At 49.4% G+C, this 26,941-nt stretch overlaps 1 protein-coding gene across 4 annotated transcripts in view; it reads right to left on the bottom strand.

Annotated features, from left to right (window-relative positions):
- Window positions 1-26,941, bottom strand: part of LOC100646345 (leucine-rich repeat-containing protein 24) — a 145,443-nt gene that overhangs the window by 95,130 nt on the left and 23,372 nt on the right. For 2 of the 4 annotated variants that reach the window (XM_012310794.3, XM_048407576.1), the window contains exon 2: window positions 10,761-10,860. The exons of the other annotated variants lie outside the window; for them this stretch is intronic. The gene's annotated coding sequence lies outside the window, so the exon portion shown is untranslated. The remainder of the gene's footprint in view (window positions 1-10,760; window positions 10,861-26,941) is intronic. 4 annotated transcript variants of the gene reach the window in all.

The following is a 26,941-nucleotide window of genomic DNA, read 5'->3' as shown; positions in this document are numbered from 1 at the left end:
TACGATATAACGCTGTATACGTTAAAAGAGTTAATTAGAACGCAGCACGTTAGAACGCTAGGATTTTCGTTTATCGATTAGGAGAGTGTCTTCCTTGGAACGATATCCGGTCGACCGACGCCGACCCGCAGCAAAGTGAAATTGCAAAGTTGCCCGATTACTCGGTCTCGCGAGTAACCTGGCTATAATAAAAGCGGTGTTTTATTCGTTTCCGCTTGGCCAAGATTTTTCATTACGAAAAAGGTCGACCGACGCAAGAATACGGTTGACGATACTCGTGCATTTCTCGCGGTGAGCTAGTTTCAGGATGCTCGTTCTCGATACGAGTCGAGGAATCGGTAAGGAGACGCGTCGCGCGTCGAATATAACGTACGCCGCAAACGGAACCGGCGAACGATTGCTCGGACGCGATCGTAACGCGAACCGCGCGTATAACGGGAAAAAGGGGTTGGTTAGGTTGGGGAGGGGGAAGGGAGGCGCTGAATGGCAAAGGTAATTCACCGTGAGAAGATCCTCCTGCCGCGATCCGAGTATCGTATGCTCTATTTACGTCGCAGCTTTACTCGGTGTCGGTGTATCAACGATGCATATACGGATCGCGACTCGATAAAAGGTTAACGTTCCACGCCAAGTAACAGCGAGCACGTGCCGTGGTCGACAGCTGCGTTCGATCGGACGATAAAAAGCAACGGCCTGCCTCGCGAACCGACGCGTCCGAGCCTCTCTATCCAGCATCACGGTGAAAGGAGCATCTTGGGGAACCTCTTCCTCGTCCGGAAGGTAACGAGAGCCGCGTGCCAAGCACGAACAGTACGGCACGTGGTTAAACGACTAGCTGCTCGACTCGTTCCGTCGCGAGCAGAAGGATTCGCGTCCCCTCTATCTGCCCTTTTTTTCCTTCTTCTTCTTCTTTTCCCTTTTTTTCCTATCCGTGGATCGAACGGCGAGCATCTAGTGGGAGTAGACGAACCGTGATGGGGTACGTCGAGGAAAAGGCAGAAGCGATCGGCCAGGATATTGGCGTACGAGGTTGATGGAAAAGTAGCGCAAGTTGGAACGCTCGGATCCTGCTCGGAGATTCTTAAACGAGATCGAAACCTTTCTCCGCTGGTTACGAGAAATTCGCCCTCGAATCTCCACTTAACTCGGCCTCGTCGTAAGAGTAGTCCTCGGTATTTGATCTAATAACGACAAATAACGCGAATACGTTTCAAGTTTCTGGCGAAGATATAGTTATAGCCCTGTTGGGCTTTTACCGACGTCGGAGTCGTAAATACGAGCGTACGTTGCAGCCGTGTCGTAAATTGGCGCAACAATGTGTCGTGGAAAGGAACGATTAAGCGGGTCGGCGGAACGCGCGAGGAGGAGGAAAGCGAGATGACGCACGGAACTGCAAATTTTACGAGATATGAAATTTTGTTCAAGGCTGTGACGTCTCGGAAAATCGTCTTAGACGGGAGGTAACGCGATTACGCGAATCGAGCATCTTAAGTATAACATCCGAGGTTATAATCCATCGCGGAATCGCTCGTGCAGACCTTAACGCCTTCCTGGATCTCTGCTAGGGATTCCTAGGCTGTGATTAATTCGTCAAGGGGAGAGGGGAGGGGAAGGAGGCGTGACAAGTTGCGCCAGAGCCATGCAACGGCTTTACAAACGAGCTTTACCTGCGATCGTTCTCCGTGCAACCACGTCGCGACGTTTCTTCTCTTCGTACGTTCTGCGATTATACGCGTGAACGAGGATGTCGTACCGATTAAGCGACGCGAGTAAACAACGACGTCGAAAGCGTACTTTCTCTCAATTTCGTGGTTCGCCCCTTCGCCCCTTCGCTTTTTTCTTCTCCGCGTACCTGCCTGTACGTTGTTTTACTCGTTTACTTCGTACACCCGATCGAGCAAACGAGAAGAAACGTGCGTCGACCATTTGCCTACTTTCGAAAGCATGGCTCGACGACGTTACAACGGACGCGACTTACGATTACTCCGCGCGCATCAAAAATTTCATCTTAATTGTTGGCCGGTCGAGCGTCGGGAGCGCGATCCAGTCGCATCGCGTACCGCGCTAACGACTGCCCGCCCGGTACGCGTTTATTCCCTCCTCCTCCTTAAAAAATTCTGGCAAATCGGACGGCCGTGCAACGAATTACGACTGCCAATAAGATTCACCTAGTTGCTGGGCGATCGTCTCGGTTCTTGTTTGCCGCGTTCCCAATGCTTTCGACGATCCGTCATCTTTCGAATGGAATTCGATGGAAATTGATGTGGAAACTTGCGAGATACGAGTATTCTACGTCAGCCGCGTATAGAGAGGCGGATAATCCTTAATGTAATTTATCGAAACAAAAATATGATCTACGACCGTGGATTGCACGGAACGACGATGTAATTAATCGAGTAGGTCTTAAAAGACGGCGATCGGTCTTTCGCGTTTCTCGATGCCTTATCCGTCGACACGTCCCTGCCCCGAACGCGCGCTTCGATAGCTTCTGGTAAGATGTTTGTTCGTCTCGGGTAAGAAATCGGTTTCCAAGCGAGCCGACTTGGACCGTCTCGAGTCGAGTTACTCGAGGGAGCCGTGTGGTTGACGAAAAGCCGATTGAAAAACTTGCGCAAAATTAAACGACGCCTGTAAAGCTTCGAAGGCAGCGTGAAACTCGCCGGAGTAAACCCATTAGCCTAAAGACGAGGTCGACGAGCCACCGGTTGTAGAATCCGCTCCTGCAGCCCTGCAAACTGGGGAAAAACGAGAATCTACCCGTTAATTTACGCAGCTTCGTTAGAATCGGTGCTATCGTCGTCCGTAAGGAAATCGAACGTTCGTTTATTATCGTTGTCGGATAATTATCGGCCGAATCAACGAGTCGGATTACCTGTCGGGGAAATTCGACGACCGTGAAACGATATTCAGTTTCGGGAGAGTAGTCGGCAGAATCGCAAAGATCGATACTCCAAGTTGCGTTCGAGTGCTCTCGACCGAGTGAATTTAAGCCTCGGCGCCGCGAACATTTTCGAAACAGCTGATCGACGTAGATGCGAGTCGCGTGAATTTTTGGTCCTTCTCGATGCGATTTACAGATAGCTGTAAAATATTTAAATCCAACCCGATGCATTAATCTTTCCGATCTACGATATCGCGAATAAAAGCTGCGGAGGCCCTGGACAGATTGGCGTACGAGACCGATATATATAAAAAAAAAAAAAAAAAAAAAAGAAAAAAAAAAAGAGAGAGAGAGAGGAAACGTATCGAGCGCGTGGTGGAGTTGCAGCGTCGGACGCCACTTATCTGTGGCTCCGTCGGGGCTCAAACATATTTTTCCCCGTCCCTTTGCCGCGCCGGATAATATCGGTAAATGATAAATTTTTTCCGGCGGTAACGATCTCGTCGATCGTTCCTCCGCTTCGGCCGATTGCCTCTCGCGCTTCGTGCGTTTCATCTCGTTTCGTTCGTCGCTGATGCTTTCGCGTGCCCGTCTTCGCAACGTATAACGTAAATATGTTCGTTTAAAGCGGCGCACGCCGCTCTTTCTCGTTAAAACAAGACCGAAATACGTGGCGGTTGCGCGTTACCGCCACCCGTGCGCCCGTTTCTTTCTCTTTCTCGTAAATTATCCCGAAATTTTCCCGGTCCTACCTTCTACGAATCCCTTTCGGTCGACGCTAAACTTACGAGAATCCGTTTCAACCTGTCCAATTTCGCGATACGCTTTACGACGGAGCCGAACCGGCGCCCGGACCAAAATTCGACGCTCGACTTTGCACGATTTTCCATTGACCCGTTCTCCTTACCCTCTGTCGCGTTTCAAAGCCCCGAGAGCGAAGAAGCCGATACGCCTTCTTACCGTTCTTTTACGGACTCGCTGCACTCGTTTCGAACAAATGGTTCGTATAACTTTTGCCGCTTGGCGCGAAGAAGGTCGCGAGTGCAAGTTGCACGGACATTTACATATCGCGCTCGTTACTTTAGGAAAGTCGATTCGGTACGGTTAACGTTAGTTGGAGTCTATTTACGGTGAAAGCGGTGGAAAGCTATGACACGTATCTATATACGTATATTGACGTAAGTATACGCGTGGTCCTACGCGTTTCCGTTTGTTTGCTCGGTGTTGCGAATCGTCCGTTGCGTCCGTTAGCCGAAATATCCAATTTCGATCGCGACGATCCTGTCGCTGCTTTTATTCGACGCGCAATAAAAAATGTCGACGGCAATGCACGCAAAAATATTAATGACAGTGGTGTATTCGCAGGCGCGTGTAAACAGGGCACGCGTATCGGTGCGCTTCGTCGACGAAAGCTATTGGCCGGGAGTGATAGAGTGGTAACATGAAATCGCAGTAGAAACGGTTGACCTGACGCGTCAATCACGTTGCACGCGATAAGCATCGTGTCAAAGGGATGACCCCGCTGAGGTGATCCTTGCATCGAACCAGATCGATTCCCGTATTATCGAGAATGACGACGATGACGATAATTCTGGTGCGCACGTCGACATCAACGATCACCGGTATCATTGATTTCACGCTTACCCGTCGCCCTCGCTCCACCGAGTTAATTTTACCATGACGAATCGTCTTGCAATTATGTCGCGTTCGCTCGTTCCACGCTCCATTATTTCGTCAAATTTCGTTTCTATCGCGCGCAAAGCTCGCGGTCGCGAGTTCCTTAGCGCGAATTAACGGCGGTTGTTGTATCGCGTAGCCGAACAGGCTACACATCGAGTAACGCGAGTTATCGAAGCAAATTTTTCACAGAGAATTTTATCCAGTGCGTACAGTTTCCAATTGCGCGATCTGAAAGTTGCGCGAAACGGTACACTCGTAGGTTTTCCAACGCGATCCGTTGCGATACGTCAAACAACGCGGATTATTCATCTGCCTCGAATTAAACAACTTCGTCGAGGGTAACGGGATACGAGGATACGCGATCCAAAATTTATACGATAAACGTCAATTAGAGAATTTTAGTAAACCCGAGTTGCCGCGAATATAGCGACGCGCCCTTCGATGCGCATTTTTTTTCCTCCGTATTTTAAAAGCAACTCGCGACTCGAGACAAAGCGTTTAAACATTTCACCCAGCTTTTGTTCGCCCGATACCAACGAACGAGCAAAATGGCTTGTCGGTCGATTCTTACGCCGCGGCGAACTTTTTCCAACGTCGAATGCCGCGCGATCGAACGCGCCATTTATCTTTAACTACAAAAGAATTTGCCCGGCCGAAACAAACGTTACACCGGTGCGTTACCTTCGAAATGCTAGCCGCTTCTGCCTCTACGAAAAATTAAACGAGTAGAAAGTATTTCGCCTGTATATCGCCGAAAGACATTTTTTCTACTTCTCTCTTTCTCTCCTATTCGACGATCGACCGTAAGATCTTGTTCCATCTACGTGCTTTCGAATATTCGAATTACGAAAAATAGGATGCACCGCAAAAGGCTGCTGGTAATTGCGTTTTATCGCTACTCGAATCACCCGTATACGAAACTCCATCGAACTGCCGAATTTAATACTCTTTGGTCGAATCGTATTAGTGGAAACGCTAACGAATAATAATTACAGTGTATCAGCTGCAACGTTTCAAAGTGGAGGAAGAGTTTCGAGCGAACTGGATGTTACGTTCGCGATAGATGGTCGGTCGTAAATTTGCGCGGTGGAAACCGACGCTAGATACAAATTACACGGGATTAGCGAAAATCTAGCTTAGAGTTTCGCGGTCGAAACGCGGGAATAATAAGATCGCGGTCCGACCGGGCACGAAAGAGGCTGGAACCGTTGCCAGCGACAGCCGCGTATATTCCAACGCGTGCGCGTCATACGCAGCGTTAACGTAACGCGCGTCGCACGGCCGCCGTGTCTGCGGTCATCGCGGTAAAATTTGCTAGTTGAAATCGTGGTGTCGCGGTGGCGTCCGAGCGATCGTAAATCGAACTGCGACTCCCGTCCCCCAACCGTGTGCGATATGTACAGCCGCCGTGTATTTTGCATTCTGAGATCGCGTCGTCCTGCTTCTGCCCGACCCAGTACCAAACGCACGCTGCCGGATCGCTCGAAGTCGATCTCGAGATCGATGGAAATTTCGAATTGCTAAAGCATTTTGGAGCCGCGCGGCGTGTCTCGTTTCGAGACGTATCGGAGCGTTATCGGCGGACTATGGACTCGTCCACCGCCGTGCGATCGTGCGTATCTTACGCCAAGTAGCACGAAGTATCAGCCACCGGATTTAATCGAGTTTAACGCAATTCCGTTGATTTTATCGTACGAGTACGCGAAACACGTTGGATCGTTACGTTTAAAAGAAACGTATAAACGCGACTCGGTATTACCATCGGAATCGCGGACAAAATACACTTTCGCTGGTACGATCGCTTTCGTTCTGCGAATAAACTGGAAGAAGAAAGGCGCTACGGTACGAATCGATCGATAACAACATTACAAAGGCATTAGTTCCAGCCAGCGACCGTTCGTTCCAAAGTTAATCATACCGCTCCGCAGAGCGGAACGTTGTTTCTTACGTTGGGTCGGCCGAGGGGACCACCAGCGCGGTCGGGGACGGCGGGGATCCGCGGGTTGGGTCTTGCGTTTCAGAGGGTGGCCACGTGCGCGCGGCACAAGGCTTCAACAGCTAAACGCTTGCGACTGACAGCCTTATATTTTCTGTCGGTCCGCAGGCCGCGCCGTCGTAATCATCGGTAGCGCGTGCCGAGTGTCGCCGCGGTTTCCATGGCCGTGGAAATCGTATCGTCGCGGTTCGTTGAACCCTCGCTTCGCTTCGGGCCCGCGATACCGCTCGTCCGTTGCAATTTGCGAAATGTACGGTCGAACGCCTAATGCGGTGAAAAAAAAAACCGACCGGCCGTCTTCTTCATCCTCGACGAGTCGAATCACCGACAGGTTTTTCCACGGTGTAAGGGAAATTTCGCTTCTATCTCGGAGAACCTCGGCGGATTACGGGCAATGGCGTGCAATTTATTTTGCAAGCGGTCGAGCGTGCGACGTTTTGGCGATTTTTGGTCAACCGTTTGTTAATCTGCGACGATCGTTGCAAAGAGGAAGGATAACGCGCGCATTAGCAAAGTTTCGTTCGCGTTTTCAATCGCGATCTCGTATCTGATACGATGATAAAGTGGAAACGATACGCGCGTGGTTGCACCGACGGCGTCATAATTAAACGTCAAACGATAACGTAATTGCGGGCGATGTTCTTCGAGGTAAAAAGTGTTCAAAGACGGGAAAAATGACGAAGAAACGCATGGTAAAATTCTAATCGTTTCGCGATTTCTCGTAACGAGGAAGCCCCTCTGCGCTCTCCGAAATATCAACGAAATTCGCTTCGTTCCGGCTGAAAGAAGAAAGCCTCGGCTCGACTGGGTCGTTTGCCGCGTCGCGCCACGCCGCACCTGAACGGAACATGATACGAGGGACGCAAGAACGGTTCTGCGGTTGCCCGCGATCCTAAGGATTCTTACCACCGCAACTATTGCATATCGCTTAACTACTGCGTTTCACCGCCCCTCTATTCTAGTTTCTACGTAATTTCGGACTCCGGTTAGAGGCAGACTCGCGTCGAACCGAGCGTCGTTCGCGAAAACGACGAAACGCTCTCTCGAAGGCAACTGTATAATACGTTTGCCAATAACGTTTAGGAAAATCGGCGCATCTCGGACAAACAACGCGTCACAAATATAAACGGATAGACGGAGCTAAAAGGTGAGACAAGCGGAAATTGCATTTGCGCGAATTCGCGAAATGGAACGCGATTCCGTCGGTTTTCCCGCTGAATCGATAAAGTTCCGTTTGTTCTTCGCCCTCGAAAGCGTATCCGCGCTGGCGAATTTCCCGACAAGATGTATGGCGAGCATGGCGACGATAGGTAGGCGACAGCGCGCAGCGTCGGGTCGCGAGTATCCCGCGTGTATGATTGATCGAAGATTGAAATATTTGCGGATACATGGCACGGTAAATACCGGGTCGGTTGGCAGAATGAACGATACCCAAGTGGGTTAGCCGAGGCGGAGAGCCTAGCGGTGCCATATGGTGCTGGCTTGTATTTCGTACGATAGGTACGCGTATTTAGCGAAATCTCGCGCACCATCCAGCCGCCAGACTACGTTCCATTTGTAGCGGCAACGACCGGAATTTCGAACCCGACGCGATACAGAAAATCCATAAATTTCACCGCATTTTCTAATCTGGTCACCGCGTATCCCCTCGTATAACGATATTGCTTTAAAAAGAACAGCTTATTTCGGTGCAAAAGTATCGAGCGATCGGATACGGTTTCTTCGACGAAAGAAAAACGACCAGGAGAAACGCGTTATCGGTGGAAAATCGTTCGACGAAAATCGGACCGCTGGAAAGCCAGCGATTCTCCGATCGCGATTGACGATGCGTACATAGACGCACGGAGGACCAGGACCAGCGAAATTATGCAGCGGCGCGATTAAGCGGGTGTAAGCGGGTTCTCGATACGCGTTACCATATATCGTATCTCTTCTGTCGATGTGCAGGTTTTCCGCTTTAAATTAATTACGTCGAGTCGATGACGCGTGCATGTCAAACGCGGTCCCATAGATTCCGCGAACTGCTCTTCGATCGACTATCGAAATCCTATATACCAGAATCAGTTCTTTGCGATCGAAACGTTGTTTCGTAAAAGAGAACGTTAAAATCCGCTCCCCTTCTCCCATCGGATACCGATGCGAAACTCTACTCTCGTCTCCTTCGCGTTTAACACGCGCAAAGTCTCAACTATTCGCGTCTCGAACTTTCCAACCTGCATAGTCATTAATCGTGCGTTCTATAACCAACGTTTAATTACCCTGAACTGCAGCGTTCAAAGTTCGCTGTAACCTAGCACAGCTCTAAACAAATTCTCGTCACGCTGCACGATCTATCGGGCAGTCTCTCGCCGACAAACGCTACGCGTTAGACGTTCCACGACATACCGTTGTTCCTTATCGTTGTAGTCTGCCCGTTCCAGCTATGCTTCCGCGACTACTTTTACCGCTGGAAAGGAATTGTCCGTGGCGAATAAAGCGAATTCGCTTGCTGCAAATTTCGCCAAGCGATATCGACGATAAGCGCTCGTAAGATTCGAGATTGGAAGGATCGAGTCGCGCAGGCAACCGCGAGGAAACGGATCGAAGCTCGGAAAGAATGGCGACACGCGACAAGACGCTCGATCGCCGAGTCGATGAATCGAGACGCCGCTTTGCAGACGCGCTATCCGCGGGCCGATTCGTCCAACGACAACGTCCGGTCAGGCTAACCGTTCGTGCTAATTATCACGTGGCTTGCGTCGTCGGCAGAAGGAGAACGAACGCTCGCGAGAGACGGAGAAGGCGCGTGCGAATGGAGAGAGCAAACAGAAGCGGATAATTTATTCGGTAAGCCCGGCGCGCCGTGGGGTTAGCGCCGTGGGGTTAGCGCCGTGGGGTTAGCGCCGGCGGGTTAGCGCCGGCGGGTTAGCGCCGGCGGGTTAGCGCCGGCGGGTTAGCGTCGCGATAATAATGCTACGCGACATCGCGGAGATCGATTCTATCGCGTTTCTCTATTCAAACATTTACGATTTTATGATTGAATTTGGTCGTCCGCGAGGCAGCGGCGTTTCGTGCGTTTGCACGATCACGGCTCTAACGGTCGCCATTGCGAATACGTTACTCGAGGCCGTGGAATTAAATCGTCATCGATTGCGACGCGGAACGAGCGCGTTTCGTCCAACGAAAAGTAAAAATGCGAGATACGGAAAATGACAATTTCGATGAGAGACGTGGAAACTCGGTACGGAGCTCGGGCTGTTCGATTCGACGATCTATAAATTTTTCAAACTTTGAACGTTACGTCGCTATGTCCGCCCTTAACGGAACGTTCGTCCAACCGTATAGCGAGCAATACGTAGAATAAATAAAGCAATGGCGGTAGTTCTTTTCATTTGCCGGTTTGCCGGAAACTTCTCGAAGAAGTTGCGCAACGATTTCGACCGATATCGTCCACGGGCTTGAGCCACGCGACGTTACCTCGTGGTACGTTTCTTTCCCTTCTCCGTCGACGTTGATTTCGGATAATCGCCGCCGCGTACGGGTTTTCTGGTGATTTAAACCGCGAATTTATATGTAAATTACTCGTTCAACGGGAATAAGCGTATCTGGCGTCTGCACATCGTCGCGATAGAGATCCAGTCGCGATGAAACGTATAAACGCTCGGGACGCGCTGCAATCTAATATTTCTAGTATAGTTCTGGTAGTGTTACAGTTCCGTTTGCGGCGATCCGATCGGTCGATGAATATGTCGCGTTAGAAAAACTGTTCGTCGAGTTTGTTGGTAAGCTTGAGCCGCGTGAAAGACGAACGAGAATCCGACGCAACGCGCGCGCAGAGCCGAACGTATTTCTTCGCGTTCCACGTTCAAAGCGCCAAAGGTAGTTGGAACGCGACGATTAATTATCGTCGATGCTCGATGCACTTGCTCGCGCTTTATCGCCTCGTCGAACGAGATGCTACTCGTTTGTTCGCGATCCAGCGTAAAGAACGCTTTATTTGTCTGGCTGGTTGCGATATTGCCTCTTGCGAAGGCGAGCGTGTGTGTACGAGAGGAGAACTTACGAGTATCGATTTCTACGGAAATTAATTCTACCTGCGCAAACGTGGTAAATAGGAAGGGAAGAAATTGCGGAAGATCGAGACGCGTTCGGCCTGACCCAGGCCCGCTTCTTTCTTACGAAATTGCCGACAGGAAAAGGCTCGGTTATGTACGAAACACTTACCGATGATTTACGCCGAACGATAACTGTCCCGTTTCGATCGAAACGTAATCCCGTGTGCTTCCGAATGGAAATCAGGGTACACCTTATGCCGGTACAGTCGCTGTAACAAACGATGGTAACGGCTTCTTTAAGATATGGCTATACGGATAAGGAAGCACGATAGAGGGGCGAGGGAAAGAAGGGGGAAGACGGAAGGAAGAAAAGCAATCGGAATGAACGGTCGTGTGTAATTAAAGAGAACGTAGCCGCGGCGACCACCGTTTCTTCTTTCCGTTTATTCGCTTTCAATCGACTCTTCGATATTCGCTGATTCGCAAACATTTCGAAAAAAGGATATTCGGCAGTTGGAAACGACGCAGCATGCTAAACGAATCCTACGATTGATAACGGCGTGCGCTGCTTGTCGTCGCTTTAAATTACCATTTACAGTCCCCGTATCCGGACGGTTCGAGGAGCGAGTGGAACCATCGGCGAAACGTCCGCGGAGACAAAAGAATTACGCTTGCTCCCCTATCCACGGATGCACCAATGCTATATCTTTGGTACGCAGCTCGGCTGCACTCGCTCCACTCACCGTCCGTTCTTTCATTCCCCGAGCTCTTTATGCTCGGCTGGCGATCGATCGCACCGCGTCGACGTCGCGCCGATTCCCTTCTTTCTCGGTAGAAGACGCGAGATTATTCGCCGCGTACCGCCGTCGTTCGTCCACGCATGAAAATTCCCTGCCTCTCCTTTATCTTCCTTCGTTAGCAGCACGCGTTTCATTTTCCCGTCACAGTTGCTCCGTGATTCGTGAGCTCCCTTTTTCGCCCTTTGTCGTCATCGCGTTCGTCGACCAGCGAGTTCTGGCGCGAAACGGTTGGCGGATTGCGCTGCGATGAAAGGCGCCAGGCTCTTTTAAAACCAGGCTCTTTAAGAAGGAATCGCGCGGTCGTTGCGTTTACCGGGCAAAGAAAGATCGCGGAGATCGATACGCAATCGGAATACGTATATCGCGGTCCTTTGAAAAAATCCACCGTCGTGTTTGTCGATGAATCTTTTGGAAGAACCGGCCAACTTGCTACACGCGAGCAACCGAACAGCCGGAAATAAAATTCGGCCTCCGATTCGGATAAACCGCGTTTTTCAATGCTCGCGAAACTACCGGCCGTCGCGCCACCCGTAAAACAAGCTCGTTGACACGAACCAACGACACCGTGAATTCCACTTACCCTCTGCGTTATCCGTATTCGTTGGTGGTCGCGCAACTTGCCTCTCGTCGCGAGTATACGCTTGATAAATCGCAACTAGAAAACTCGCCAGGAATTTTCGTATTAAACGCGTCTCGCGGTAAACGCGATATTCGAGAACGATTGGTTTAATCGATGGACGGCTGTACACGTAGTACGTGCATGCACGTTGTTCGAGTTGTTCGATAGGTACTCGTGGATCGACCGCGAAGCTTCGTTGTTCGCGTGAACGCCTCCGTAAGAAACAGGAACAGCCACGAGTAAAACCGGGCTAAACGAAAATATACCGTTTACTTTGGTCCTTTTTGTCTCGACTTTTGTCTAGCCTTCGACGAGGAACGCGTATCGCGGAATGCGAACGACGATCGTCGTTGATTCGTCGTCGTTTCGCCCATCTAATTGTCGCCGTCTATCGAACGAAAAATGAAATCCTTTGGTTATTTTATTCGTACCGCCTTTCGCTTCTCCGAATTACAAGGTACTCGTACGCGTAGAATGCAAACTAGTAGCCCGCCTTCGTATCTCTGAAACTACAGATGTTGTTTAACTTTATAAGTCTATCCGAGCCACCCGGTCCGTTCTAATGCTCTTATCTAGCATAATACCGTTCGCCGCCAGGAGAATTTATATTAGCTTGCGCTTCGTGCTCTCTGTACGTTTCGTCCGAAATAGCCCAGTTCCGAGTAGAGACCCGAACGAATAATTTAGCTGTGAAAGTTAGAAAAAAGAAATAGGCAATAAACCGAGATTCGAACGTTCGTCGAACGAGTCGTTTATTCCAACATCGCCACTCGTTTTAACTTGCATTTGTCCACCGATATACGCTTTACGAGACCAAATAAATTTATTATATCGTCAACGACTGTTTTATACCGTAAAAACCTTAATGTATTTACTTAATTTAATTCAATTTTACCTTCATTTTACAGGATATCACCTCGATCCGCGTCTTTTCAGCATGTTTGCCGAAACGGAGACTTTCGTGGCATAATCTGTATCGAGTTCCCATTTGCAATTCGTTAGGCCGAAAGAGATACAGTTGCAAACATTCGGGAAGAAGCGACGTTACGAGTCTCGCTGCTTTCCTTGTTAAAGTCGGATGCGCTCGTTTTCGCGAGTGCGACATAACCGAGGAAGATGATGAAATTGGATATTTCCGATTTCAGGAAACAATTAGAGGGATCGTTAGCTTTTACGGACCAAAGAGGAAATAAGAATGGAAAGACGTAGGGAACGCTTTAACGTCGAGTTCCTCGAGAAAATAGATTCCTGTACGAGTGTACAGCGCCGCGAATGAAAATCGATTTACGAAAACACGATAGCCGTGTATCGTCGTACCGTGAGAAACGTTACATCCTCGAAGACAGAAGTAACCGGCAAAGGAACCGCGAAACCAGTTGCCTAGGAACCTCGAGATCGCATCTTCGGGATATATCAGATTTCTTCGCGCATATATTCCGATACATCCATCTCTTTCTATCCCTATCTTCTCGACTACGCCGCTTTCATATTTTTTTTCCTTTTTTTTTTTTTTTTTTTTTTTTTATATATTACTCCAGCCTGCCTCGTCGAATCGAATGGTTGTTCGCGTCACGAGAGAATTTACGCAACCTACAAAGTACGTGTGTACAAAGTGGTTCGTAGAGCGGCGAACGCTTAAACGCTAGAATATCCGATGCCAGACGAAACACGGGGACTGCTACTGTGGCGCGACCAGCGATTCCAGGTCGGACGAAAGACGGGTCAGAGACTACTGGCGACGGCGACACGCGGCCGGACCACGCGGCTGCCGCGACTACTCGCTTTGGCTTTGACTCGGTCAGGCGACGCGCCAGCGTCTCCGCTGATTATTTATTGTATTTCCGCGAGTGCCGAACGGGAGAAAGGCGGCGTAATTCGTTCGCAAATACGTTAAATTGCTCGTATTTAATCGCTGTGTTTTCCATTGTTCGCCGTTGTCTGAAATCCGATACGAATAAAGTTAGCCGGACGGACGTCGATCTATTTTGGCAAAATAGAACAGACTGCGATTAACCGAGATTGCGGTTAGATTTTGATTAAAGCGGTTCGATTAGATTTCTAGAGGACTTTAGGAGGTCCTGTTTGGCGTCGAACGGCTGCGTCTGTACGAGCCGAGTCCACGGCACCCGACTGCCGTCGAGCACTTTCGAAATAATTACACGTCGTTCAAACATGCGCGACGATAGGAAACGCTGGAAATACCGCGTTCCAATGTTTCAGACAAACGCGACGCGCGACGCTAACGAGATGATCGCGCGCAGTTCTAAACAACCGCGTGTACTCAAGGACCGGAGAAAGAGCTTAAGATCTACCTTTAGGCACTCCGCTCGCATCGCCGCGTACGTAACTTGTAAAATCGCTCGCGCCATCTCCTTCCAATTAAATCTCCTTCGAATTAAGCTTCTCTGTTCTCGTTTTGCTACTTGCAATTTCATTTCGCCTTACGCTTGTGTAATCGTACGGCGATAGGCGTACGCAGTTTGTCCCTCGATGGTAATAGCGATAATAACGGTAACGATAATAAAAACGGAGGAATAAAAACGTAGCAGAGAGAGACGCGAACGGACGATGACAACGAGGAAGGATAAAAAGAGAAACGCGACGGGAACAATGAACCGAGGACGAAGCGCGCGTTCTAATTTTAAGGTTTAATCTCGCCGGGTTGAAACACTCGATATTCTCTGGCAAACGGATAGAGATCCGTTAACGCAACGGGCTGCGCCTCATTTTCTATCCGTCTTACGAAACGTCGAAACTGCGAGCAACTTTGAACGACGATTTTAACCGCGGCGGTATTGTCGCGCGGCATCGCTTTAAACGACTATCGCGAGATTAAACGATTAGAAAGTAGCATTCGTTGACGCGTTTTCAACTTGCCAATTGCTCGGCCGACGAACATCCCAACAGACTTGTACTTTGCGATTGCTCGTCACGATGCCTCGAGGATGCTTCGTAACGCAAACATATTCGTTAACTTCCAAGAAACTCGACTCGAGACGATCGTCTAAAGGGAAGAGGATCCGCCGGTTCGTTATCCATTTCTGCCAGCTGTAAACTGTAACCGTAAAAATATTTTCACGGGGCGAAGCAACTGTCGAGTACCGCGAAGCAAACGACAAAGTGAGAAACAACGAGGTACGTATTCGCGCGGATCTTATTTTACACGGTAGCATCTGTTCCAGTCAGAACGATGGCAGTTAATTAACGATCGGCCGAGTAAAAACCGGATCGGTCGGAGTATTTCGACGAGACGACCGCAAAGCGAAACGCTGAAATATCCCACGAACGAAACTGCAGTGGAGAATTAACGACGGGGCTCGGCCGACTTCGGCGTTAACACGAGCCCCGAATGAAATACCGACCGGAATTTCCCCTTTTACCCGCCACCATCGCCCACCACTCTTCGCTCTTTCCCATCGACGAGAATAAGCGCGCGTATATAAGCGTCCGACGTCTCCCCCTCGACTCAACGTATTATATAGGATCGGGTATCGCAAAATTTATCGTTTCGCGGAACATCCACTCTCGATAGAAACGCGAATGCATCGTCGAACTGGTTCCACGACGGTTTACGAGAAATCGTCGGCGACTTTGGTCATCGCGTTAGCGCCAACAGTTTCCACGCTGTCAACGGACGTTCGATAAGAAAAAAAAGAGAGAGAGAGATTCCAAATGACCGCGTAACCGACCGAATCGAATTCGTCGTATCGTAATAATCGGAGTCGAGTTCGGAGAGCGAGCTGCTGCGCAGGAAATAAGGCCAACGATACCTATCCGTCGATAAAATAAGCTGTAACTGGAGAACAAGAGAATATCCAGCATACCGCATAGGTTTATACGCACTTTTCTTCTTATTTCCGTCCGATTCGTCCTGTCTTTCGATTCGATTCCACGTCCGTTGATCTTCCAACGATTCGACTTACGATTCTAAAATTACCACCTCTAACGTTGGATCTAACGGGAATTCAACTTCTATCTTGCTATTTTTCTCTCGAAATGTGTCTAGCTTTGCTCGTTTAAGGGATTTTTGGGACGAGAATCGGCAAATAAAAAGCGTGGAACGTGACGCGACGAAAAATTCGTCGATGCGTTCGCAGCGAGCGCCGAAACGTATAAATTTCAGCGTGAGTTGGCGAAATTTTGTCACCGGCTGAAATTAATCGGTTGGAGTCGGTCACGCTACGATTGGAGTTAATCGCTTTTTTGTCCACAGGGGACACGGTACGCGTCCAACGCAGGCTGTACGTTCTACGTACGTGCAACGTTTCCCCTCCTATTTCGACGCCTTCGCGATCTACATCTGTTGGAATTTCGGGTACACGCGCGCCCACGTCGACCGGCCGTCGGCGACGAAAATTCCTGAAATTTTTATTTGCCCGTTCTGTTTGCGAACAGAACGTGTTCTCGTCGTTACAGGCAAATCGGATCGAATGTTTGCGCGCGGCCGTGACGATCCAAATTAAATACGCCGCGAAATATCGTTGGATCCGTCATGGAGCTCGTATTTCAGCCTCGTCTCGACGACCATCTACTACACCGAATCCGTCATCCGCTCTGCATTGTTGCCCCTCGTGCTCGTTTAGCGTGACGATTACGCGAACAGCAGATATCGAACAGCAGTGGAACGAGTCCGCCGCCGACAATTCGGCCAATCGTCCGAAAGATTCGATGCAACAGAATCGACGTGGCTACGCGTGTCTCGCCAGCCTTCGTACTTTCTTTCTTCCGGTTTTGATAATTCCAACGAAAGTAACGAAACCGAAAGTTTATACGCGCGTGCGTATCTCGGTGTTGTTATCGCTGGAATTCCTTCTTTCCGTGCGAGTTCAGATCCACAGTTACGTACTCGCGTTTCAAGCGACGTTCTCATCCCCGTAGTAGCATTTTTCCCGCGAAAGTGAAACTTTCTCCGAGTTTCGATTTCATCGCGGTGGCGTGTAATCCGTAAAGGCATCGCGCGAAGAAAGACCACGGTGAGAACGCTGTCGAGGAAGACGGTGGGAATCCAGGGAAATGTGCGTAGTAGTGGGATAGTCGATAGAAACGATTTCGAAGAGAGCGTCCGCTAGTGGATCACCACCAGCAACGCTTAACCACAGTTAAGTCTACGGATAGTGGCGGAAGATGGTAGAAACTAAGGGATAGTTGGCGAAACGGAGCAATTTCGCGTTGCCGTAAGAACTCGAGGCGTAGGATTTAATTAGAGCCGTAGTTATCTACTCCGTAGATAAATATCGTAGTATTATAGGTAGTAGTAAGGAGTAACGCTTCGTTGGAAATAGCACCTCGTCGAGGCAAAAGATACCCTTCTCGGTAGCTGGACGCTCGATTCGATTATTTTCTTATCTCGTCGTTGATCTTAATCTTAAGCGAATAAGTATGTATAAATGGTACACAGTCGGTTTAACGCATTCTTTCGGATATAAATAAGGAAACGAAATCTAAATAGAAACTCGTCTAGCTGGCTGAATAACGCGCTAAGTGCTCTGCCTCGGATATCTCGTACATATTTTTGCGTATTTTTGACGCGCCATATATTTTTGAAGTCGCAAATTTCCCAAAAATGTAGAAACATTTGAAATAAGTAATTACGCAATCAGCGATTTTCGGATTGATTCGATCGAGATTGACGTTTCGCATAAAAGATCGATCGACGCGCTTTAATTTAATATATCGGCAAAGTGATATTAGGATCGGCGTAAATCCCAAGGTTCGACATAGCCACGCTTTCAATTTCCTAACGGCCGCGTCTACCGGGTAAACGCTATAAGAGGATGAATTTCATCCTCTTATCGGTCAGTTTGAGCTGATTACCGGCCAAACGGTATACATCGTAAAGTGCAGGGTAAAAGCTCACCGTCCCGAGCAAACGCAATATTTCTAGCGATTTATTAATCTCTCGCAACGTGCCCTACCATTGGCTAGTTCCCGCGACGTAGGCACCGAGCGTTTCACGAACGGAATTATCAACGGTCGCGTTAACACGGTGGACAGGTACGGAGGAAAGCTCGTCCGTGCGAAAATAAAAACGACCCTCCGTCGTTTTTCTATATTTCGCGAGAAAACGAAAAGCGCAATTGCAGCGATTCGACGAGAACGGAGCGTAACGAAATCTAGACTCTTAAGAGCAACCGTAAGTAACTCGACTCGTATTCGCTTTACGAGGCGAACGTAGAGACACTGGCCAACAGATACGTTACGTACTTGGCCGGTGTTTTCTCTAAAAGCAAATCCCCGCGTCTATTCTCGCGCCGCTTGTTTCGAAACAAGCGCCACGTTAAACCCGCGAGAGGTTCGCCCGAGATCGACGGGTTAACCGAGAACAACAAACGAGAAAAGGGAAAAGCGAAAAAGGAAGAGGTAGGACGTGGGCTTTACTCGGCACGATTACCAGATTACTAAGCCGTCCTAATTGGCCAAATCTTCTTAGGACTCGCGAACCGCCGATAGCAGCTATTTCAATTTTCGGACGCGGCGTTGTCGAGCGCAGAGTGGAGAGAGAGAAAGCGCGCGATAACAGGATGAAACTCGGACGGCGTCGGTCAGTTCGAGCCGATGTAGCGAGCAAGCTATACACGGCGTAAATTGCAAATTAGCTTAAGCCGGTTTTGATAGGGTTTACGCTATAGGGTTTACGACTGGCTGGCTGGCTGGCTGGCTGGCTGGCTGGCTGGCTGGCTGGCTGGCTAGCTGGCTGGCTGGCTGGCTGGACCGGAGGGACACGAGCAACGCTTTCAAGAATCGTGTACAACGTGATTCGTACAGAGAAAGCGAGAAAGAGAGAAAGGGCAGGCGCGTGCGCGTGTCGGAGAAGTAGGCTAAGGGACAAAACAATGGAAACCGCTGTAACCGGAACGAGAATAGGCGGTGGCGCGCTATTAAACGCTCGAGCGATTCTTCGTTTCGCGATTGTACGCGCGGCACGAGTTCGTAAGCGGAAAGCTAAGAGACTGGCGTCTCTCGTCGTCGAGTTGGTCGTTCGCCGAGAGACGAATCGACGCAACGGGGCAATTCGTCTGCTTAGCCGTAGCCGCTAGTCTACCGTTTCCGATGTCGAGTAGAAGAGCAGGATACGAAAATTCCGCCTGCTAACGAACGAACGCTTTCTTGAATAACGTAAATTGGAAAAACGGCAGAATGGAACAGCCGATTGTTTTGATCGGCGACGTACGATTCAACGAGACGCGAACGGATCTGGTCGGCTCCTCTGGCAATCCCTTTTCCTATAATACTATCCGCTTCGCGAAGCCACTGCTAGAAACTTTTACGTAATAGTCAAGTTCCTGAGTGGGTTAAGATATCGTGTAGCGCAAAGTCTGGAAAACCGCCAACTCTATAACGCAAGCGCAACGCCAAAGACGTCGTCGACTCCTATCAAACTATCGGTCGCCGCGTAACGTGCAACTTGGTTTTCCATGCGAAGCCAAAGGTAGAAAACGAGTTGCAATTATCGCTGTAACGCGGCTGGTATCTCTATAACGAAGCGGTTACGCGTGAAACGCAAGATGCTCGAGTTGCACAGAGCCGATGGCTCGTGAGCCGAAATCCAGCGAAAAACTTGGAAAATCCATCGCTCGAATATCGGCCGAAAAAAAGACAACGCGGGACGTGACGTTGGCAAAAAAACGAGGGGTAAAAAAGAGGGAAAAAAAGCGAGGGGAAAAAACGAGGAGAAACGAGCGGGAAAGCCGTGACGGGGCCAGAGGAAAGCAAATAAACCGAGCAAATTCGCGGCAATAAAATTCCGGGCAACGTTCTTCGATTCGGAAGGGGAAACGAACGACAATTTGGTGGTGGGACGCGTACGGCAGGGATGGTGAGCGCGCGGCGCTTTTATAGAGGCATCGAATTCGTGGCCCTCGATCGCCAATTGCTGTCGAATCGAGCCGCGATCCCCTCGAAACTGCAAGACCAGAGAAACGGACTAATTACGGGGCGCAAAGGCTCGTTCGAAATTGGCATTCTTTCGGACGGAACGGAGAGAAGCGAAAGCTTCGTGAACGTAAAGAGCGGGCCGGACAACGCTATAAACTATAAACTTTGGATTAAACGGGACGCTCGCGATAGCCGTGCCATGGTCTCGCGCGTTCGTTGGAAAAATCTAAGTAGGATAGTAGAAACGGTGGAGAAGCGGCGCGATACGAAACGTTATATCTCGGACGCTGTCAGCGAACAGGTGCGGCTACCGAGATTCGCCGGTGCGGTGTATCGTGGGACGTGGTCGGGAATAATGGACGGAAAACGAACGCGCATCGAGTTTTGTCTTTTACCAGGAATGAAGCTGCGCGCCTCGCTTTGCCTCGCTTTGCCTCGCTTTGCCTCGCTTTATCTCGCGTCGATCGAATCGTTGTTTAAAATATCTCCGATAACGGTGACTAACGAAACATCGAACGTACAACGTTACAACGCTCGCCGTAGCCAGAGTGAAAGAGGCGAGCGTTGGGTCAGCCACTGTTCCCTAAAGAGTCGAGTGGCGCCTATAGGCGTCTCAACTTGCGCGTATCGATCGATACGCGACGTTCGAAAACACCGATCGCGAAAACCTGAATGTTCGTGCCTGGAAATTTGATCGATTCGCGAGGTAGATGGTACGCGGATACCGTGTATCTTAACGCGGAAACTCTCGAGCAACGTGCGAATATCCGGGCGTTCGTCGTTAACGATGTATCGTGAAAGGAGGAGAAACGAGGGTGCCAGGAAACGAGCAGAATCGCTCGAGCTATCAGGCGGGAATCCGGCGGCGGACGCCGGGCGTCGCGTCGCTCCATTCCCTGGCCGATGCCACACGGCCTAGTATGCCGGCACACAAATCTTCCGGGGAACCAACTATTTAAAGGGATCGGTTCGTTGCCGGGGTCACCGGTGCGCCTCGTAAATCCTGCGTCGCTCGAGATAGCCGGGACCAGCCGAACCAACCAAACGGGATGGAAAAGAGCCTCTTATTTGCCATAAACACCGATAAAATTAATCTTCTCGCGGATAGATCGTATTCGAAAGGAATACTAATTGAAGTGGCGTTAGAAGAAACGCCGGTAGCTTAACAGGGGGGAACAAGCCGGTTAACGAAGCCGGAATTTTACAACTGGCCACCGTACGGCGACGCTTTTTCTCGACGAACCGTGTATCGGTGCGTGCACTCGGGATCGTGTATCGTCCATACAAACTTGTCCGATATTTCGTGGATAAATTCGAAAAATTTCATTTCAAACCGCTAACGAAATGGCGTTTTTTCTATAAAGGACCGCACGCTGTAGCTTTTGTACACTCTGTCGTAACACAGTTTCATCGAAAATATCTTCATCTTTCTTCTTCCTTTTCTTTCTTTTTCTCACCCGCCTTCTTTTTCCCGTCAAGCTACCGTTCGTTGGAAATTCAACGACCCCGTCGTCCTGTTAAATCCTCGAAATCGAATCGAAACTTTTGTCACCGTTATCTAAAGTAAGTACGCGCCACGGATAATTATAGCCAACCGAGTATCGAACGCTGTCGTCCGGTAAATTCGTAAACAACTTGTTGGGTGGAGCGAGCGAAAAGAAAAAGCCGAGGTTACGAACGAGTCGCCGTTACTCGCGTCGGAGGACCGTTATTTACGGTAAACAGGATTAGAGGTAGATAATCTGCCGTCCAAGTCGAATACGTCGACGACTATCGCCTTATAATATAAATAAGATAAAATTCCAAGTTTTATTCGATATCGTATATAAAATTGCGAGTTGGCCGTTGATCTCGAGCGAGCAAAGAAGAGAACGACGAGTCGAGTTGCTTTGCAGGCGTTGTAAAAGAAGTTTTTTACGGCGAAAATGATGAAAAATTGAAAGGAGAACGGCAGGGATAAATACGGTGCGTTTTCGAAGACGCGCGAATGAATTTGTGGAATAGAGAAGGAAAGCGTGTACGAGGAATCGGAAACGCACTGCAGAGTCCTATCTCTCGGAAGTAACGAGTGGCACGATCGATCTCCGAAATGGTAAACCTACGGGCGATTTAACACACGCGCCAACCATCGAAGTATTTATCGTTTGTTTCGAAGGTTAGGACGCGCTCTCGGATCTCCATACGCTTTCCGAACGGCCATCCGTCTTTACCGCTTCGCGATCGATTGATTTTCCATTGGATCTTTCGACTCGTTGTCGGTCGATCGAGCCCGTTTCCAAAACGTTCGATCAATCAGGACGATGTTATATACCGTCGAGTGGAGCGAGAACGTTGGACCGAGATCGATAGGATCGGGAGAGGAACGGCGGACGAATGGAGAAATCGAGGAAAATGGACGTCGATTCGAAGAACGAACATACGTCTTACGCATTCGCGGAATTCGAAATGAGCCTGAGCCGACACATTTTTCTCCCTTATCGGCCGATAAGCGGTCACGGGAGTTCCGGCTATCGAAAGTCCCATGGGTAATTCGGCTTTCGACCAAGTTCGCTCGTCGACGTTCGATCGCCGACGTTTTAATTCCATCTGACCACCTCTCGATCCCGGTTCCGTTCCGCGGAGAAAGGGAGACGCGACGTTTCAGTCGCTTTACGATCCCGCTTATTCCCCTGGCGCTCGTTTAATCGCTGCTTCTTTTCGCGATGCGGCCGAACGTCCTTCCATCCGCAACCATATCGGACTCGTGTCTCGCACAAGGTGCGCTAATATCTCTCTGGCTGGAAATTTTTCCCGGTACGGCTGCTGCTACTACTATTTTTCTACGGTAAAGCTGCCGTTATCGTTTTTTACTTGTATCTTTTCGAGAGTTTTCCAGCGGCACTGTACTCGTACGATGCGTTCGAGCGGAAACTAATTGTACCCACCAACCGGACCCCGGCCATGTTTGTTGCGTTGTAAAATCTCGATTATCCGACCTTTCTCAGGCGCGGAAAAATTAATCGAGGGGAACGAACAGCTACCTTTTATCTCCGAACCCCGACACTTTTCTCCGTGATACCTGCTCTATTCGCTTATCTCGTACCGCGCGTTCTATTAGCCGGTGAAATTTCCACCAGCCGTGCTCGCTCTTACGGAGAGGAACTTTTGAGATACTTTTGAAGTTTGCGTTTCGCGCGTTCTGCTATCGCGCGACGCTTTCCTTCTTCGTTGAATGCGTCGAACGGCGACGAAAGCGACGGCGGACAGGCTACGAACGAATTCGAGTCCGGCGAAAGATTCGTCGACAACTATTCCAATTACGCGAAATAATCGCGCTGCTGTCGCACGATCGTACCCGAGTTCGCGAAAACTGTACGGTTCGTGCGAGCGAGCCGACGTTTTCGTCGACTTGAAATATCGCCGTGCCAGATGGAAACTCTGTCTCGCGGACCGATAAGGCGGGGCGTTCCGTTGCCGCTAGGATCCGCTGAAATATCGCCGGAAGCTCGTCTTCGACCGGAAGCGATTTCTTCCACCGTAAGAACTCAAACTTTGCATTTTCCTCTGCGAACCTCTGTAATTCCACCTAATGACCGCGACGCAACTGCTGCACGCGCAAACGATGCGAGCTTCGAGAGATCTTTCTTATCCCCGTGAATGTCGTAATTCATGTTTTTCGAACGATTTGGTTTTCCTTAAGCCACGTTCGAGTTCCATTCTGCCAGGAAGTTCTCGTATTAACGAGACCGAAGTTGGTCGAATCTACGAGGAAACGAATACCGTATCTTTCCGTGTCGTCGCCGTCCACGTCCTTGCTCTGCGCCATTCTGCCACCATTCTACGGCCTGCGTTGCTCGATAAGATTAATTACTCTATTACGGAACTTTGCAACGTGCGAAACCGAAACATCGATCTTGCTAACGAAAAACCAGCGACAATTAATTCAACTGTGAGAACAAAGCCGCCAAGTCCAACGAACTTGTTTCGAAACAATGGAACTCGAACGTCGACGAAAGACGACGTTAGTCGCTAAACTACGCATGCGTTATCAATTAGGAATGCAGTTTCGAAGGAAACGCGACGGTACGTGATCGAACAGCACGGAAATCACGGTGGAAGATTTCACGAGGAGTGAGTGTGTGTGAGAGAGAGAGAGGACAGACAGACAGACAGACAGACAGAGGAAAAAGCGGAGGCAAAGGATGCGACGAAAGAGCAAAGTAGACACCCGGGGGAATACATCAGCGATCAATCTCGACAAAGTCGAGAACTACCGGGAACGAGAAAAAAGGATTCTTTAATACTTCGAACACGATCTTTCGTGTCCAAAGTAAATTCCGATAAATTCGAAAAAAGGTCTATCGTTATGCAACAACGACGGCGTATCTCCGATGTACGTTCCCTTTGCCGAGTATAGAGTAAAATATGTATTTTGTAAAATTTGGAAAATTCAGCTACATAGAAAGTTGCCTCCTGCTCGATTTTGGCGTCTATTGGCGAGTCTCGACTGGCTCGATCGCTCGCTGCCTGATTAAAACGCAACACCATCGAAGATGCGGTGTTGCGGATGAAAGGAAACGGCGATCGTACGATATTCGAGGAATCGAGTCAGACCGCGTGATCATTAGCACGCCTTAGGAAACCGCCATCGGACACGACTGGATCGCCGCCAAACCGTCGAAATCGGTCCAAAAATCTCGAACGACGACGCTTTCTGACGAACTCGTTTTCTAGGCCTCCGTGCGGTGCGATTTTCACGGTAGGGTCGACGCGAGTAGGAGCGAGCCTGCCAAAAAATCTGGTACGTACTCGGAGCGGAGGAAAAATTATCTTCTCGCGGAACGAGCTCGTTTATCTCGGAAACCATGTTTCTTCCGACGTGACGGCAATCGCGATCTCGGATCATTGTTCTTCGCTTTAGAGACCGCCTTTATCCACCGCGATAAAATTCAATCGGAAACCTATTGCCATACGGGAGGAACCGTTGCCAAGCAAGCCACGAAACGATTTTGATTTTCCCCCATCGTGGAAATACAGTTCGATGCTAAGGCGAAGTTCTCAACGATTCGAGATATTAACGTATCGAATCGACGTATTTCTTCTCCTACGTGTATCGATGTGTCGTTACACCTGGCGAAATTTTCAACTTTTGATCTTTACGATACTCTGTATCTCTGGATACGGACGAAAGGGGAAAATAACTGGCTCGTAGAAAGTACGCGCGTGTGCATAACCGCGAAACAGAAAGAAGATTGCTGTTCGATGGCTCGTAAAAAAAGAGAAGGATCATCGAAAACAATGTCAGCTGTTCGAATTGTACGATAAACGGTTGCGTCGGGTAACCCGTGAAACGCGTTCATCCTGTTGCAATCGTCGTACAAGCTGCTCCGGCAGATTATCGTTTCAACCATGCAGCCGCGTTAAACTGTTCCGTATAACGAATCGATGCGCTAGCCTTCGCTATATAACGAGCTGTTAAATCAAAGCATCCAGCAGCGAACAGAGTCTACGTGTAGGTGGCCGCTAACACACATCGCTAATTTCGCTCTGCGAGACCGAACCTCTGCAACGCGTAAATTTGGACTTTTCGGCAACGTCCATACGTCGCGTCGATGCACCGTTTCGTGTCCGATCGATTTGATCCGACCGCGAGTCACCGTCCCAGCGACGAAACGTCTCGTTTAGTCCCGTTTCATCCATCGAGACTGGAATAAAAAGCTGGAATATATGGATGCCTTGAGAGCGGATACGTCGAAGCGGGAAAGAAAGGGATTAGGATTTTCGAGGCAACTCGATTTAATTGGATACGATACGCGTTGCACGGTGGATGGTGACGAACGCGAGTACTGCCTATCGTCAAGCATATCCGATTGCCAAAGGATCGGCCGCTGGCTGGAATTTTGATACGCCTGGAAACGAAAATCGCGCTGGGTCGAACGTCCTTGCGATACGCCGTACGCGTACATTGTACCTGTTTAGAAGGTCAGAGGTGAAGAATTTGTGGCAAAACGTACGCTATACCAAGATTACGTTACAAAATGCGAGTTTCTGCAACGCGTTTGACTAAACTTTGAGGATGTACTAAGATGCGGGGACGGAAACGCAGTTTAATAATCGTACTCGAAGAATCCCAAGCATCCGTCGACGTCGCGTCTTTTGCCAAATTGCGTCCATGTTAATATATCGTGGCATTTCACGCGGCAACTATAATACATAAATCCCGAAACCCGTATCTCCTATCCGGTGAAAGGTCAACGGTGAAACGCGACTACCATTTGCGAGGATAGAGAGTACGCGGTACTGGCGGATGTCAAAGGAAGAGAAAACGAACGGTTACAAAGCATCGAATCAACAGCAGCGTTAATCAGCGTAAAGCATCCGAATATGAGAGCGTTGCCATCGAATTGCAATTTCCAATCCCATCCAGCGATGCTGAACCGGTCGTCATCCCCGATAATCCGGTTTTCGGTCTAGCTGGAATACGCGTTTCGCCCTTTCGTCGACTCTCGCGCGCAAAAACTAACCCTCGAGCAGCATCAGCGACAAACCGACGTAGATATTTCCGGGTTAATGAAAAGCGGATTCTCGCCGAGCCGATTCTCACGAGCGACGGTGAACGCCAGCCGAATCGTCCAGCCGTCGCTTGCTACGTCTACCACGTAACATCCGGTTAATATCGACGAACAAACGCATTTATTCGTCTACTATCTCGATCCGCTGTACCTTACGGATTAATCTCGTACCTGCGCTTCTAAAGTGCCATTGATCCCGTTTAACCTTAGCTTCGAACCTTGGAACGATCTTTAGTTTGTTCGTGAGCGACTTGCACGCGAAACCGTGACGAACTCTTACGATTCTCTGTCATTGTGCTTTCTCTTTCTCTTGTGAAATTTGTCGCCCAGATATGATAACCGCGCGAAACGGCGAGTCAAAAGTATCGCGTCGTACAGCGTCAAGTTTTAACGATAAATTCAGCATTCGGGCTCGGCCCTCTCGCTTTCGTACGGACGAACGCAACGCGATGAAATTTCACTCGTAGCATAGCGGTTTCGCCAGAACGGCAGAGCAAACACCGTG

This window comes from Bombus terrestris, chromosome 7 (assembly GCF_910591885.1).
Source record: "Bombus terrestris chromosome 7, iyBomTerr1.2, whole genome shotgun sequence".
Taxonomy (NCBI): Eukaryota; Metazoa; Arthropoda; class Insecta; order Hymenoptera; family Apidae; genus Bombus; species Bombus terrestris.
This window is presented reverse-complemented; position numbering and strand designations above follow the sequence as displayed.